Source organism: Epinephelus fuscoguttatus, linkage group LG5 (assembly GCF_011397635.1).
Source record: "Epinephelus fuscoguttatus linkage group LG5, E.fuscoguttatus.final_Chr_v1".
NCBI classification, from domain to species: domain Eukaryota; kingdom Metazoa; phylum Chordata; class Actinopteri; order Perciformes; family Serranidae; genus Epinephelus; species Epinephelus fuscoguttatus.
In genome coordinates this window covers 9,993,898-10,011,578 of record NC_064756.1, presented here as the reverse complement: position 1 = coordinate 10,011,578, position 17,681 = coordinate 9,993,898, and the positions used below count along the sequence as shown (strand labels likewise).

The following is a 17,681-nucleotide window of genomic DNA, read 5'->3' as shown; positions in this document are numbered from 1 at the left end:
TTATTAGGCTACAACGTTTCGGTCATGGACCTTCATCAGGTAGGAAGTGAAAATTAATTAAAAAATTACAATAACTTGGGATTTTAACAGTTTTTTTAAATCATTTACCACTTTTGTAAGAATGATATTAGTGGGTTAAATGATAAAATTTTTACTCTTGAAGAAATAATCATTTAGTTGAGTAGTGACTTTTCTTTTCCAGAATTCAGTGAGGAAAATGTAAATCATTGGGAATGATTTCAGATAGATTCCTAAAGTAAAATTAGGAGAGAATGTGTGTGTCAGCTCAAGTTGGTGGGAAAGGCTCATTATATACTTTTTTCCCACAAAAAGAGTCCCTGCAGATACCAAGGATGGGTATTTGTTTATTGACACCTGCTCACATACACACATGTATGCTCACACACATTCACATACACAAAGATGTACACGTCCACACAATGTCAAACAATCCAATTAGCTGCCATCTAGTCAACTGGGGTAATTACCCAGAGACTATTAAGTCGTTTTCTCCCTGTGCACTATCACAACTGTAATTATGGCAAAGCAACAATGATGTGCAATTACAGTTCACTGGCATTGCTCCATAGTGATGTGATGTCAGTAAAGACGGCAGAAGGGCGCTGAGATGAACTGCACTATATGATATTGATATAGATAGAAACCGCAGGGTGGGGAAAAGGACAAGCTCAGTCAGAGAAAGCAGAGCGGAGAGTATTCTCACGGGGACCTGTGAGTCAGATTCTAGCGCTTCATAAACATTTTTCATAATCAATGGCAGAATATCAAGTGATCCATCTTCTGCGGCCTGTAAACGGTTGACATTTTCCCGTAATTAAAGCTGTGAGATGAAACGCAGGGTTTTAACGATTCCATGAGATGATCAGTGACTCCATTGTACTCTGCTGGTGGCTGGAGGGTGCTTTATTAACATGGGGCATTGTTCCGCTCCAAAACGATTCCTCCGTATTTAGAAGATTATTTCTCCATTGGAATTTGGGTCTCAGATGTCCAGAGTTGAATGTGTGGCTCTTCCTCTATTGTGCATTGTAAGTGAGCAGAATAGAGCTACGTAATGTTTTGAGAGCAGGTGTGAGATGGGGAGACATGTAGCTTGTCTTTATAACTGTACCACTGGATGATGAGAGAGACGTGGCGATGTATTGTATATTGGAGCACAATGGAAAAACATTTACTCTTTGTTAAAATGAGGATGGTCCAGAACAGGAGGACCCATTGAGACCACCATTGGTGTGCCTGCAAAGCCACATGAGACACTGTTCACCATTGTTATAATAACACACTGCTTAGATAAAAGCTCATGAATACAGGTTTCATAGAAAAGCTGAAGCAGCCACTCTGTAAAAGATTACACTGCTTCCATGCACAGCGGGGAGAAAAAAATGACTCCAATTTTAATTAATCCTTGTTTAAATTAGGATGAAAAATTAATACTGTGAATTGGCCGTGCAGATGAGATGAGGCATATATGATACAGTGCTTAGCAGCTACTTATCAAAACATCACAGACACTGAGAGGCGGGAGGTGGCGGAATAAGAGCTTAACTCTTAAGGAATGTGAGTGGGAGAATAACTGGACCAGGTGACTGTAGACAGAGGGGTGAGAGTGGAGCTGAGTGAGAGCCAATCAGCCGCACAGGCAGATTTCACACCTGGTTTAACAATTGGTCTGCGACTGAACCTGAGAGTGAGGGAGGAGATGCAGGACTCACAATGGCTGAAGAGGAACAGACAGTGCAGGTTGAGTGGACAAGCCTGACAAATTATGTTTATACAACACAAATTGGTTTTTCCACTCATGTTTTGTTGTAAATCAAGGGTATGAGGTGCTATGTTCTTGTACTGTACAAAACTCATAGGCGGGTGATCTGGGTGAATATCGAGTGTAAAATGCAGGACCTTGACACAAGAGACCAGAATGTACATCCTGACTCCTGTCTGTGCAGGGTTAGGCAACAAAAACACTTTAATTTAAGGGAAAGATTGTGGTGTCAGTTGAGCATTACTGCAGTAAAATATGCTTCAAGACGCTGTTGACTCTTTCAGTATTGAACTAAAGCCATGTTCTTGCTTTACCCTTAAAGGGACAGTTCACCCTCAAATCAAAAACACATATTTTTTCTTTTACCTGTGGTGCTATTTATTAATCTGGATTGTTTTGCTGTGAGTTGCCGACTATTTCTAGAGGGCACACAGCTTATGGTGCTCAAAGTGCAAATAATAAATTGAGACAATTGAGGATTTCTGTAAAGAGACACTGCTGTTGAAAAACTCAAGAGCAGTGTCTCTTTCCAGAAATCCAGGGGCTGGATGCACAAAACACCTAAAGTTAATTTTTTCTTGAAAGTCCTAGTTAAAGTATCCTCAAAATAAAATCAGTTGCACAAAACACCCTTAAGTCTTCTCCCTAAAGTTCCTTAAAATGTTCACTTATGTATTTATGGTTTACTCCTGGTCTTGGTCTTATACGTAAGGAATCCTGAGACCGTTGCACAAAAGACCTTCGCAACCAAAGCAAGTTTAAGTTAAAAAAACAACAACAAAAAAACCCTTTAAGGTACCTCTGACTCTATCTGAAGTGCAACATGACTGATTTTATGGTGATAAATAAAGAAAATCTAACACACCCTGAGAAGAGTGTTCTGTGACCAGGAGAACCCAATGGATACGCTTTTGATTTTGAACTTCAGATTTGACTGAATACATTGTCGTTGCAGTTTCTCCCTACAATTGTTCAAATCAAATTTACTTTTTAGGTTGTGCTTTCTAAGATTGTCTTCCTCCAGAAATATAATCTTTTCCTCCTCCGACCAATGTGGTTTTCTCGTCTTCTTGTCTTCTGCCATTTTTCACTATCTAACTAGGAGCCAACTTTGTGAGACGATAACGGGCGTCACAAGTGTGAGTGCAAGCAAACAAACAACAACAAACAATCTCCATGGAAATCTCTTTCCACGCTTTAAATTAGTCAATATTTTTATTTAACAAAGGAAACCTTTTAAGGCATTCTGTGCAGCTGAGGAGAAATTAAGCCTTAAGTGTCATATTTAAGGAGAAAATTAAGGTGTTTTGTGCAACCCGTCCCTGGTTACTCAAGATAATCCACCGATCTTGTTGTGAGCAGTATCATATGAGAACTTTTACACCGAAATACACCCGACAACTGTATCACCAAGCAAAAGAAGGATGCATCTACTCAGGGATGAGAAGTTCATGCTTGTACATACGTAAACGTCCTCCTCGGCTGAGCTGTAATATTAGTTAGCTCAGTGGTGCTAGGTAAGCTAACAGTAGATGCACACTACCTTCTGCGCAATGGTGCGGTTAGCAGGTTTAGTTTGGGGAAGTGAGAAACTACTCACAACAAAGTCTGTGGATTATCTTGAGTAACCGGGTCATGATTTCTGGAAAGAAACATTGCTGTCAAATGTATTTTTGGCACTTTGAGTACCACAAGCTGAGTGCCAACTAATGCCATTATATATGACATCTCTATGGCTGATATCGCAACTCACACCAAAACAATCTAGACTGATAAAAAGCACTACAGGTAAGAGGAAAAATGTTCTTTTAACCAAACCAACCGAATCCAGTGAAAAGTTTAATCATGATTAAGCTGCTACAAGCACATTTTGTATTACAAGAGCAGAACATTTTTTAAAAAAAAAATGTTAAAAAAAGTGACAACTGGGACCAAACTGGAGTAAAGTGAAAACAGACAGAAAACCTAGAAGACATTGGAAAATTGGAGGAAAAGTGGGAGGAAAGTTGAGTTTTAAGAAATAAGAGGAAAGAAGGATAAGTTAGGCCAGAGAGTTATGTTCATTAGAAAAGGAGGCTGATATGTCAGCTGCACACACCTTTGGTTATCTGTTCAATTTGCCACTAAATTAATTTTTGCTCTCTGCTGCTGCTTTTATCCATTTATTAAGTCTCCTGTCCTCTCCTCCCCCCTTAAACTTCAAAACATCTGGAGCTCACCATGGTCTAAATCCTTCTCTCTTAAACCATTTAACACTTGTTTGCTTTGTGCCATTCCTCGATCTTCCGCTTTCTGTTCACAGGGCAGAGGGCTCTCAACAACACAAATGCTTGATTTCCCCTCTTAATTTCCTTTCTTTATTCCCAAGTTGGGGAGTTTTGAATGATTACGATAAAACAAACAGCAACAACAACAACAACTACAACAAAAAAATCGACTTTATTTTTACAGTTCATTTGCACTGCATTTTCTCTCCCCTGCCTGGTGGAGACTCAGGTGGGCATGAGTATTAATAGCTTCCCTCGTTTGTGACGTCAGCTGAAATCACACATGCTCCTCTTAATGCTCAGAGGTGTAGTTAGACACATCACTCTCAGCAGTTATTTAGTCAGCGCTGTCTTGTCAGTATGAAGCAGAAAGGAAAATCGCATTTTTCTCCCCCCCAGCCTGCCTTTCTGCCTCATAGCCACAATCATGTCTTCATTTTCATGCCTCTTGTATCTGCTGCTCTCCTGCTCTCTGCTCACCAATCTTTCACTCTATCACTCCTTCTCTTCATCATTCTGCTCTTTAATGTGGCTGTCAAACAGTTTTTCATTCTCCCCTCTTTTCTTTATTTCTCTGCATGTGACTAATCTTGCTCTGTGCCTCACTCTCTTCATTGAAAAAGGCCAGTATACTCTGTCTGAAAGCTTTGTGGGGTCCTAAATGCTAAATGCCAGTCTGTCTCTGCCAGGCGCCCGCTTAGTGCCGGTCTCCTTGGTGATGAGACCAGCAATCAGGCCGTTCTGCACCAGACACTGAGGGGTTTGTGATTGAGAGCGCATGTTTTTGTGACTACGTGTGTTTGTGTCAGCGTACAGTAGATTTGTGTGTGTGTTTTGCCCCCTATCTGCGCGAAGACGTGTACGTTAGGGAGAGAAAGCAGGGCAGTATGAGGGACATGTATTCACTGGCTCATTATCATGTGAATGCATTATGTTTCCTGTCAACATGCTTCTGCCAAACAAGAGGGGCCCTGTTCTCTCTGCCAGGACTCAAGCGCCACAGCGGCCCAGCCAGGTCCCAACGTGGTGCGGTTCTGCGCTGGCACAATTTACCAGGAGTTTAGCTCCACAGACACTGCTGTTGGCCTCATCCTGATTCAGTCCATCTGTACTGGCATCTCAGCAGCCGGCAATGAATCAGTCTGTGGGAATGAGATGGGAAGACTCCATTCAGAAACATTTAATGACTGATGGAGGGCTTGTTTTGGATTAGATACTTACGATTTAATCTTGAAGATGGTATTAATTCAAACAATACACAACTGTATTCTAATTTTAAGCAATTAAATTAAAAACTGTCTTAGCACTACCAGTTCAGTCTATCCAACTATTTTCTGCCACTGATTTGGGGCCGAAGCGTGGTGGCAGCAGGCTAAACAAGGCAGCAACGTTTTCCAGCTCAACATTCTGGTACAAAGCACCAATCTTTCTGTTGATCTCACGCTCAATTACCCCTATTCACAGAGAAGACCCCAATATACTTACACTCCTTACTTGGGGCAGTAACTCTCTCCCAACCCCAAGGGAGCAATACATGCCATGGACTCAGAGGTGGAAGTGCTGATTCTCATGCTGACTGCTGCTGAAAGTCATGTTCTGATAGAGCTTACGGGACAGCATCATCTGCAAAGAGCAGAGATGCAATTCTGAGGTCCCCAAACCTGACATTCTTCTTCCCCCCAGCTGCACCTCAAGGTCCTGACCATGAAAATCACAAACTGGATTGGTAACATGGGACAACCCTGGCAGAGGCCAACACTGAAAATGTGATTGACCATGTGCTGAGAATTTGGACATTGTCATCGTATCCTCATACATCAGTTTGTATGATATCTAAAAACAAAACTATATCCACAAATGAAGTTATTTACTTAACTTGAAGTAATATATTTAAAGTAAAGATAAGGTTTAGGCAAGAAAAGTTGTGTAGCGTAGGTTAAGGTGACCTATCCACTACCCCAAACTGCCTCCTTTCAGGGACTCCTTCCTTCCTCACCCTGCAAAGGTGAAAAGCTGGTCCGCTGTCAATAAGCAGGGCTAATTCTGCATCACATCTCCTGGATCTGAGGTTCAGTTAGAGCCTCTTTTCTAGCACCCCGACATTGGACCACCCCCTCTGATCTCCCTTTTTTAAAGAGGGAACTGCTACCTGGGTCTGCCATTCTGCAGGCTCTGCTCCGGACCTCCAACCAAGACTGAAGAGTCAGCAAAGACAGCCCGACATTGTGCGGAGCATTCAGCATCTTAACCACCTCAGAGACTCCTGTTGGGGATATGAATGAGGCTTCCCCCACGTCTTTCAACCCTGCAGAGGACATGTTTGTTGGATTCAGGCATTTGTTGGTGGTCATCAGTTGACACCTCTACTTTTCTCTTCACCTGAAAGTCCAAGACATACAACCATGGATCTGATGATGTCACCATAAAGTTGACCATTAACTGTTTATGACTTATCTTAAATATCTTAAATAAGGGGTAAATAAAGGTATATTTTACTGAAATTTTGACATAATTGTCCTTAAAAATGAGAATTGCATCTTGTACCAAGTGTTGGCCATGCTACTAATTAAGAAACCAGATGACCTGATTCTGCTTTCCTTAATCAAATCCCAAGATGACTTTAACAACCAACTGGAGGAGTACTTTCCCTAAAATCAAACCTCTGCTCTGAGGAGATCCACAAAGCAGGTGGCCTTTGCCATAATCATTATTGGCCCACTAATACTCTACAACAGTCTCCCTTCATCAGAGCTGGGTCTCTATCTGCTGTTGGGGGTATTGATCCGGCTGACAGAGACTAATTCTTTGATACACAGGCGTAGAGTTAGAGGTCAGCCCTGTGGTCTGAGCTCTCACATCTCACTGGGACCAATTTAAAGGCCTGAATAGTCGGGGGGCAATAGCACGGCTCCCTGTGCTAATGCAAACCTGAGATGTTGTAAAGATGTATGTGCAGGGTTTCAGGTATATGAGAGTGTGTGGGGGGTGGGGTTATGTGCATGTGTTCATGCATGTGTGCTTTGAAATGCTTGTGCAAGCAACATTTAAATGCTTTGACTTCCATCTGTGAGTGATTGCATGCAGCGCACACATACTTAGTATGTATAAATGAATAACACCTATTAAGCCTGTGTGAAGCCTGTATTTTAGACAGATGTGATTACCCAGAAAATGGGTCCACTGTGGGCTAAAGTCTCATGTATTAGGAAGACCTCCAGTTAAGTGTCTGCGGTTTAAACTCAGGTGGAGGTGAGTGCCTGAAGTGGGCTTTTAAAGGCTAAGGAAATGCCTTTAGGAATTGCTAGCACAAATAATAAGGAATAAAACACATAATGAGCTTGGAGTGAGATGTTTTCATTTATGTCTATGGAGAGTTATTTTATCTTTTCCTATCCAGAGCTCGATTGAGATCCAGAATCTTTTTGAAAGGGAAGACCTGGCTGATATAGGAGAGGCATACAAGGCCAACAGTAAACACATTTCACAATAAATAATGTATCATCTCATTGCTGCCAGATCAAGTCATGTTATTTAAAGGCATTGTTTGACAATCATAAATTATAAATATGCTTATTGCCTTTATTGCTGCATGGTTCCCATAGAAAAGCTTAGGGAAATGGCTGTATGCTGCTCTTTACTGTAGGTGGGGATGTTAATCAATAACCAGCAAGTCCTCATCCTTGAAGTATTTTCTCTTATAAAACTGAAAAATACTGTTTGAAAACACTTAAGGGAAAGCATAAATCTCAGCAAATGGGCTAAGCATTTCATAAAGACTGGAGTCTCTCGTGATTGCCTGGCAACCTCACAGTGATGACAGGACTCCCAGTAGCTATAGTGCCAGGCCATGAAACAGTCAGATACATAACTGCCCTTAAAACCACAACTTTGCATTTTTATGCTTTGGTTTTTGTACAAATTTGTCAAATGCTATCCAGTGTGTTCATTGGTGATCTTTGGAATTGCTGGTAGGAAGATTTTGTAAGCCAGCTGTGTGCAATCAGTCCAATCGACTTTATTTATATAGCACAATTTTAACAAACATAAGGTTTCCAAAGTGCTCCACAGCAAGATAAAAACACAATAATAGAAGCACAACAAAAGTGTCCCCTGCAACCCAGTTGCTAGAATACATGTTGGCATTGTACGTTTCTGAAAACCACAGATATGTAACATTTATACACTATTATGTTGCAAATATGTTACACATTTCATTTCTTTACATTTCTTTAAGCTTTAGTTAATGTGTGGTTATGTTTAGGCACAAAAAATAAATTGGTTATGGTTAGGAAAAGGTCACGTTTTAGCGTAAATTACTGCTTTCGGTGGTACAATCCTGGCTGAAAATGCAGTGATGTCTGGAACAGTGGTCTAGTAGCCATGTTGCCTCGGTCTCACACCACCTACCATCCCCTCCACCTCCAGATGACAATGTTAGTTTAAATATCATGTCACTTGAGAATCATAGAAATGATGCATATGAATCTGTGATTTGCAAAAATGTACATTTCTTTTGGTGACTGGGCTGACTTCTGTTTCCAGTCTCAATGCAAAACTAACCAACCAACACATTAGGACAGTAGAGTGGCATCAAAAACCATTGATCTCTTGCATTAATTTAAGCATTTTAACACATTGTTTTGGGTCAGCCATGTATATCCTCCGATACACACACATACACAAATTTCAGACCAACTTGGGGGTGATTTCTAAAAAGAAAAAAAAAACCCCAACTGTTTTCTGTCCTGTTAATTTTGCTTGATTAATTTCAGTCTTTGAGTCAAGTTAAGGAAAATCACACCTACTTTGCAGAAAGAAGCGAAACACCTTATTTTGGTTTCTGAAATGTGACAGAGGCCTGATTGAGAGAGAGAAATAATTTGGCTACCTCTACTTGCAAATTGACTGTAAAATGACCTTTTGATAAAAGCGTATGTGAATCTACTAAGTTGGCTCCAGCACTATGTGCCAGACTGAGCCACTCTAACTGCTCTTATTTCCTTCACACTTTTTCCAATTAAAATATGACTTGTGATTAAAGGACAACAGTCTGCTTGGTAATATGTACAGTATGTGTGAGTGCATGTGTGGTTAATAGAGAAACAGTGAATGTGTGTGAGTGCAAATTGAGCCATGATGGCAAGTTTTGACCTGTTGTTGTGCACGTGTGCATTGTCTTTGCCTAACTGTGCAGTTATGTATGCATATGTGTGAGTGTGTCTCTATTATCTTGGCATATTGGACTTCTGAGCCAAGAATTCTCAGTTCACACCCTGGGTTAATTGACCTCTGGAGACGTTTCTCTCCTCAGTGATAAAGAACATCTGGGAAATGATTATTCTGCGTTTGCCTTAGATATGAGATTTGTAAGGGGCTTAGAGTTCTGAGGTGGCTCATTACTTTTTAAAGGAGACATTTGAACACGCCATCTTTAATGTTTTAAGCGTTTCTTTGATGCCTGTGTCAGAAATATTGCCATATAATTAGCAGATTTCACAGTGTGGAGGGTTTACTTTTTGACTTAGCATCATTATAAGATGTTGCGCAATTAACAGCCCAGTCAGCAGAATGGATGCTGGATGGCGTGACACCTAGGCCAGATGGCTGCTGAGACCACTAACAACAGTACTGATTATTTTTTAGCAACCCATCACTGATTTTCCAACACATTCTCACACCTCATCACATATCGACATTTGGTCATGGACCTTCCACGTCCAGATACGACATGAAAGGTACACTGGGTGCGTTGGTTGTTTAAGTTCTGCCTGTTACATGTATTGTCTTATTTCAAAATACACTTGTGTTTTCTCTGGAAATTTACCATATACATACAGTCTCTTTCAAAATAAATGCTCTACTTTGGTACCGCAACATGAATTGGCTTTTTTTTTTTTTTCCTCCAACTGGTAATGCACGCAGTTAGGTTTAGGCAAAAAAGACACGTGGTTAGATTTAGGCAACAACAGCACATGGTTAAGAACAGGGTTTGGCTTTATAAACTTATGGGACACAAACACTGCTCTCCCGGGTGAAAGTCTGTGTTTCTTGGACACGTCCACCACCCCTTCAGCCTACCCCAGTTGGACTTTTGCCGCCCTAACTTTCGTCTTTGTCCCGTTGTGTTTCCCCCGGACCCCGCTGGGCGGCGTTAAACATTAAAGGCAACTGACCGCGTATCATGCTGACGTTAAAAGACGCCTTTTTGATCGTTTTCTGAAACCGCAAGTGACTGCCGAAGCGCCAGATTTTGGCGACTTCGGAGTGAGACTGGGCTCTTTGAAGAGGTCTGGGTAAAACTCTTCTCCTACTCTGCACCTCGGACATGGGACAGTCATCAAAAAGATCTAAAATTACACCCACCCTATTCGGGCTTCCTCTGCTTTATATTTCGTTCTTGTCCCACCTTGTTTCCCCCTGACACTACCGTTAAACTACAGTTTACCATGGCGACATTAAAGGATGACTTTTTCGTCAGTGTCTGACGCTGCAAGTCACTGCCCAAGTGCTGGATTTCGACAACTTCATCACTGAGACATCGCATGATCACACATGATCTTTTCCTAACCATAACCAAGTGTTTTTTGTGCCTAAACCTAACCACATGTGGACCAGTGTGTGTGTTGGACTTAGATAATTGTACCACAAAATGGATATCCAGTGCTTTGAAACAAAACTCTTCATTTGTTTTATTCACGTGCAGATGCATTTTATATGAGCAATATTAAAAGGTCTCATCATCAATGATTAATAGTCTTTGTGCTGTAATGTAGGTTAGGGCCCAGGAGGCTAGCGTGCTGGAACGTTAAACAAACAAATCATTCTCCATAAAGGAAAACATCTCTTAACACCCTCTCCGCTGCAGCCTGCATTGTAATGACCTGTATTCCCAATAACAAAGAGAGCTGACGATGAAAAATGATCAGTGCGATGAAGTCATAAGGGTTTTTTCTTACTGTTTAAATTTGTTTGCAGCACTCTCAAGGACAGTGTGTTACTTCATGGTAGATACACACAATCACATGAGCGGACACACACGCTCACTCAGGGGCATTCACACCCACACAATCACAGGAAAAAAAAAAAAACTAATAAAGCCTCTCTGAAACAAACAACTTGATTAAGACTCAGGAGGGGAGAGAATCAGGTGTGAACACCGTGGGTCATGAAATCATGTGTGAATGTATGCCAAGGATGTGTTTTGAAAGATGCAGCTTGTGTGGTTTTAAGGGATGCTCCACCTCCTGGGGGAGTTTGTTTGGGCATGTTATCTCCATCATTGCCGCTCACTACCTGGTGATCATCTTCTGGCTGAACACACCAGCAGGAGAGCCGAGCGTAGGTTTGCCTCTGGGAAACACATTTTTGTTTTCCTTGAGGCTGCATTTCTTCAGCGTCCGCTGAGCAGCTCTTTTCCTTTACTTGTTCTCTTTGCTAAGATAGAAGGAAAACTGTGAGCGAGGCAGAAAAGAAAAACAAGAGACATTTGTGTTTGTATATAAGTGATTATATAATCCTGTAGATTACCAAGAGTAAGTATCTATCATTACACCAATGCAGGGCATACACTTTGATTCACTGTGACAATTTAAAAGACATTTCCCTTCTTACAGCACTTATATATTTAGCAATGAAATATTTAAACTCACATTTTCACTGCTCAAATAGGAATGTGGGCAAAAAAAGGTGGTGAAAGAGTGATATTTTTTTTTTTGCATTAGTGTGCTTGTATTAGGCCCATTTTTTTTGCCATTTTCCATCCATCCACCAGATGCCCTCAGACTTTCCCTCCTTTTCCCATCACCTGGCTGCCCCACCCATCTGCACACCTGTTCCCACTCACTCATTTGCTCTGCTCTGCAGTCACCAGGGCGCATTCAAGCTCAAGAAATGTAGCCAAATGTCTATTTAAACAGGAACGGTGGTGCCTACGCTGCCTTTTTAATATGGCAGGGTTTGTATACCTGTCACTGCTGGTGGGTAACACCTTTGACTCACCCATCAAATGAGATAAAACATCTCAAACAAAGACAACAACAAAAGTCTGTTGCTTACCATTTTGAGGAAACACCTGGAAACCATAGCAAAACAATGCACGCCGTTTTCACATTGAACATGCCCCTGGCCGTCACTGCTCCCTCCCTCACCTGCATCTCATTCTCTCATCAGCCACTCACGATATGTACCATGCTTCACCTGTTTTCTGTAAATCTCCTATCATTTTTGGACTTTAAGAGTTCCTGTCTGCCTCTTTGGATTTGTTTGCTTGTTTGGACTGCCTTCCTGGATTTGACTTGCCTCATTACTCTGTAAGCTTATGAACCTCCAGTTTCAAGGGGAAATAATTAATTGAATGTGTTTTAAGGATAATAATTTGATTTATAAGAAATCTTCTTAACTTCTACCTAACCTAAGTGCTGTCTCTTTTGTTGCTGCAACTGAGCTGCAGTTTTTCAACCTTGATTGCAATACAAACGTGTGTGCGGACATGACTGCTTCTGTTTAAGCAGCTGCTGCTGTGTGATGGCCATAGCTAAGTCTAGGATAGGGAGCCTGCATTCCACATATGTTTGGTCTGAGGGATGTTGGCAACGCTGTAATATTGAAGAAGACAGAGCTGAGCTCCATCACTGTTTCTTTTTGCTGATTGGTACTAATCAGGTAGTGAACAGTGGGTTTTTTTTTCTTTTTTTATTTTATTTAGTTTTGCATTCTAAAGTCAGCAGAGACACTTGATTACATCCCTCAGCATCTGATACCAATGCCCAAGGTGCCCTTTAGCATACGTATGATACACACTGCGCTTTCAGCTAATCCCGATTGAAACCCATCTGCGGCATTATTAGACACTCAAAGCAACTGACATAGTATAAAGAGCAAGAAAGTCCACAGAGGGAGGAGGTCGGGTGGCTGGATGGGTCGAAGAACCTAACCAAGTAGTTTTGGTTCCTAAACCTAACTCGAAGTTTATTTTGAAAAGACATTATTTATGCATGTAGTGAGCAGAAACTGACACATCCAAAACTGATATTAGAGGGTTAACTCAGAGCATCATAGAGTCACTGACCAAGCAGCTGTATTGGACTGTATAAGTTGAGGGTGAGAGCCTGTTGGTTGATTAGAGCGTTGAGGGTGAATCAAACCAGTAAAGTTGCGGCCAAAAAACAGAAACAATGAGCTGAAAACAGCGCTGTAGCACTGAGGACAACAGGGGTTTGTAACTAACGAGTGACTCCTTTCACATACAGATTGTCATTTGGTCCATTGTTAATGGATAAATACTGATTACATTAGCTTTAAACACTCAGTTAGCCACTATAATAACAACTTTTGTTATTTCTTGAATTAGGTCCCATCTGCTCTCAACTCTGAGCATTAATCCTCCTGACTTAGTTTTTTACTCCCCAACTTTCTTCAAAATTTATACATCTTTCCATTTATTCCCACGAACGCCTCCAGAGTCCGAGGGAAACTGCCAAGAAACTGCAAATGAGCAATTACTAACACGGGCAAACACAGAGGCAGATGTTTGAACTGAGAACAAAGACATATAGATTAACACAAACAGTGATGTCAGGCGGAGAAAGAAAGGCCAAGACAGTACACAAGAGACAATTACAGAGGATTGTGATATGTGCCCGTCAATGGGCTTTTATCGTTTTTTTTTTTTTTTTTTTTTTAAACTTGTGGCGAGAGAGGGGGGCTACAGCTGGGGTGGCTTGGTCTCCATGGAAACTGACATTCCCTTGAAGGTGCTTGGCAGCCACCGCCAATTGTTGAGCTTGGGTAATGGTTTGAAATTCTCTGTAAAGTGCCTCAGAGGTTGAGATTAAATTCAACCTGCTCGAGGTAGACTCATGCAGTGACTAATCACACCGTTTAGGAGAGAAGAAAAGACGGAGCTAAATGGCATTTAGACAGGGAAGTATATCGCCTGTTGCTCACATGTTGAATGTTTATTTTAACTCTTTTTGTTCTTGGCTGCCAGACACTCTATAAAATATGACTTGTCATTTAGTTAGAAGGATTTCTTGCATCAATAGTCACATAGGCAGAAATCCCTGAGGGGGACGGTCGGGTCCGGACCTCCCCTTCTGCGGAAAAACAGGGAATTGTCCTCCCCAATATATCATTTGAGGAAACTATACACTATACACTTTATAAGTATACTTGTGCCAATTATATATGCAACAAGATGCATTTAGAACTTTAAAAAGATTGCATCCTCCCCCCTCATCTGCCTCACAATGGTTTGGTCCGTGTCGGCATACACCGGCACACAGCAGCACTTGGCAGGACTGACTGTGGATCAGAGTAGAGGAAACTGAGCTTCAGTAACTACCTACTTTGCAAAAGTTCACTTAAAACAAGAGACATGTCGGACACCTTTATTTACTCTTACTTTTCAACAGAATAAAACATGTTACCAGTCGTAACCAGACAGCGTTTTGCTCACTTCATTACCTCGTGGTTCAATCTTCTGTGTGAATGCAGCAGTCATACAAACAGCCCAGCTGCTAAAAATCATTCAGACTCAAAGGATTTTGGACCAAATTTAGTGCAGTTTGGATTGTTACAATTTAAAGAAGTGTGTTTACAAAAGAGAATACATTCTCATACCAATTGTTTTTAATCTCTTGTAAATGGTACCTGTATTTAAAATCAACGTACCTTAAACAATTAAGTTCCAAGTGTATTTTCCCTGCATTTAAAGTCATTGCCATGGTGTGATTTTGTGTATAATCTTTTAAATAAATAAAGACGGGAGTAAAAAATGACGTAATTACAGCAAACACCTACAAAAACATCAAGTCTCTAGCAGCCTCCATAGTGATGTGAACGTTTTTCTTTTTACACTGACAGCAAAACAAATGAATCTGCTTCTTTGGGAAAATTAAATCCAATTAGGCATATTAGCTTTAATTCAGTTAACAGGTGTTGCCTCTCTCCTACTACTGTAAATAACCAGCGTGGTGGGGCTACTGTATTGATAAGGGACGCTGTTCTAAACATCATTCAATACATTTGACCATGCAGGTTCCATTTCTGTGTGTTACAACAGTAAATTTGACTGCAACGTTGTTGGTCCCCCCAAAAATTGCTCTTGAGAAATATTTCTGTTTATTGTCCCCCCCCAACAATGAAGTGGAATTTCCACCCTTAGATAGTTACTGATCGCTCTTTTTTTCCTGGTAGAGGAGAGCGGAGGCATTTCCAGCCATCATTTATTAAGCCATGCGCTGCTGTTCCAACCAGGTCATTTGAGACAGGGACATTTTCTATATGTCAGATACAGTATATCAGCTGCTGAAATAACAATACGTGCTGCACTTGTTTTTCTCTTCCATTTCTGCACACCCTCCCTTCTTTCCCATGAGCCTTTGCACCAGGTGGCAGACCTATCTGAATGAGACTGGTCAGGCACGGCTGCTTAACAACTGAAGAAATGATTGCTCCTCTCTGTCTCGAAAGTGCAGAACACTTTAGCCGTATGTAGTGTGAAGGCCCGCTGCTGATGGGCCTGTGAACGTCAGCAGCTGAAAAGGATCAGCCAGGCGAAGCATCAGCCTCACACCTCTGCCCGCATCGCCAGCTCATGCTGAAAATATGGACTATTATTACTGGGTGCTTTTCTTTTGAACCACTGAATGCATCGTTGAGAACGTTCAGTTGACTTGAAATCAAATTTGTAAACGTGGGTTTACCTAAACAAGCACAAGGTATTTTTCTAGTGAGTTTGGCCTGCTGCTGTTAAATTTGATGTTGTCACATGTGAAGGGGGTGTAATAGGAGCAAGTGCATTTCCATGTATGTTTCCAAGACTACAAGCACTCAGCTCTCTACAAAATCGGTACCATAAGGACAAATACATTGGGGTGTTTATAGTGGTGCTAAAGGAGATTCGATCCTGTGATTCAGTACATTTTGTGCACATATTTTGGATGAATACCCCGGACATGAACTTGCGCATGAACAGCAAAGGCTTTCAAGTGTGTTTGTGTGTGCGTAGGAAGCAGATTGTAAGGCTTATTTGTATGCCACAGCAGCTCCTGTTGTTTCCAGGGCTCCTGTAGCCTGGGTGGTCAGTCTCTGTTCAGCATGAAAGAGTCAGAGGTTTGCAGCAACAGGACACAGCTTAACTGCCTTTGTCTCCTCTCATCATGGTGCTGTGAGTGCAACTACGGTGCACAACAATGAAGCAGAGTTTTGCATGAAGTAAGAGACTGGTTGTTTGAAGTTTAAAAACTATACTGAGGAATTGATTCATTTCCTAGTCTTGCAAATAAGCAGGTGTGGCTAAAGTGAGTCTGAGTACTGAGAAAGTAGGTACCGTTATTTAGGAAAGCAAAGAGATAGAAATACATAGCTAAGTGTATGATTTTCCCAGGAGAAGCCATGTCAGGTTGTTTCATTCAGGCAAAATGCTTTTATCATTGATGATGGCATCAAAGCACTTTGAGTGAAGGTGGAGAATTTCAAACACTCACTGTAGCTTAGCAAAATGCTACTGATCAATCCACAGTCAGCGCAGGACAGTCCCACTGAGCAGATCCTGTTATCAGGCAGCAGATGTAGCGGGCATCTGTTAGCACATGTAAAACCAACGAGACAACAGGTCTAGATCCAGCAGACATGAGCTGGTTGGTTCCAGTGCATCGGCTTCAGACAGGAAACCAGTAATTGAGGGTAGAGTGCTTCGGGGAACTGGGGAGAAAATGTTCTTTTGGGTATTTTACCACTGGCTGTGTTGGTGGGGCACAGTTTGGCACTGGGAGGCGTATAAAACATTCATTCAAATTCCCAGTGAATCCATAATTTATAATGTATCAAAATGAAGATGCAAACGCATCTACAAAGTATTTTCTGTTATATCCTCTGTGGCCGGCGAGCATTACCAAACCTCTTAGCTCGGAGCTGAAATAATTAATCATACTTTGCACCGTAACAATGTATCTAATGTGCCCTTGCAGGAATCTCTGTAACATACTTTAGTCTTTAATACCAGTAGGAAGCATTGTCTGCTGCTACCAAGCTGGTGCATTCAGCCGCGAGCAGAAGTCAAAAATGTAGATTGCAGCCAACTGTAATGACGATAGCAATAAAGATGATATTGCCAGCCTGTCAGACGCAAGTCAATGGAGGCGCATCCAGCTGCCATCTGATGTTATTTTTCCTGGCAGAGAGAGATATTTAGTTTGGGCGCATGCACTATTGGGAAGCAGCTGATGGTGACGGAAGGATGTCCAATGTTTTTGTACAAATGCTCACAAGAAGTGATGATGCAAAAATTTGGTGCCGCTTTGCAATCCGAGTATGATTGAATGTATGAGTGTGTCTGCCTGTGTTACAGTGCGTGTGTGCACATGTGATGTATTTAGCACATGTGAATGTTGACTTTTTTTAGGTGGATATGCACCCATGCACAATAATTACTTTATCCTCAGTGCCAGGGAAGGATTTAATTAACTGTCCCCTGACAGGGTAGATAATTAGTCAATAACACACATGCACACTCACACAAACGGTCTCTTTCAAACACACACAGAATGAGTCAATATGTTTGTCATGCTAACACTAGTGCTGAGACTAGAATGTACTGACAATTACTTGCTGTTGCAGGAACATAAAGT

At 41.4% G+C, this 17,681-nt stretch overlaps 1 protein-coding gene across 1 annotated transcript in view; it reads left to right on the top strand.

Moving 5' to 3' along the window:
- The window catches only part of igsf11 (immunoglobulin superfamily member 11), a 119,885-nt gene that overhangs the window by 18,805 nt on the left and 83,399 nt on the right, over nt 1-17,681 (top strand). The window lies entirely within an intron of this gene.